This window comes from Hippichthys cyanospilos, chromosome 6 (assembly GCF_059441005.1).
Source record: "Hippichthys cyanospilos isolate Australia breed blue-spotted pipefish chromosome 6, RoL_Hcya_1.0, whole genome shotgun sequence".
Taxonomy (NCBI): Eukaryota; Metazoa; Chordata; class Actinopteri; order Syngnathiformes; family Syngnathidae; genus Hippichthys; species Hippichthys cyanospilos.
In genome coordinates this window covers 15,858,610-15,859,173 of record NC_142374.1, presented here as the reverse complement: position 1 = coordinate 15,859,173, position 564 = coordinate 15,858,610, and positions in this window count along the sequence as shown.

The window sequence follows — 564 nt, the reverse complement described above, 5'->3', positions numbered from 1 at the left end:
CTGTTCATAACAAAAGAGGGCTTTTGTCTATTTTCAAATCACCGACAGAGGGGGCTGTTGTTCACAAAAACGAGTGGTTACAGGCAGCCCTTTAGTGCTGTATATTTGCTGATCTCGAATGTAAACCTCATTCAGTCCTAATAGAAGCATACGACCCTCTGGACACTTCATTTTGCACTTTTGCACATCTGATGATGATGGTAATTCCGTCTCTACTGATGTAATAATGATTGCTTTTGCAACACGGCAAGTGGTTAATGATTCTTCTGCGACACTGTTTTTGAGATGCTGGGTTCTCAAACCAGTCTGGGTTTAAGTGAGATCTTCTATCGTAGTCCAAAAACATACAGGTTGGATTTGAACAAAAACCTCACAATTTATTCTATGCGGTGCCACTAGTCTAAAAAGCGTAATTTTGCTTAACTCATTATATATATATATATATATATATATATATATATATATATATATATATATATATATATATATATATATATATATATATATATATATATATATATATATATATATATATATATATATATATATATATATTACAAGTTG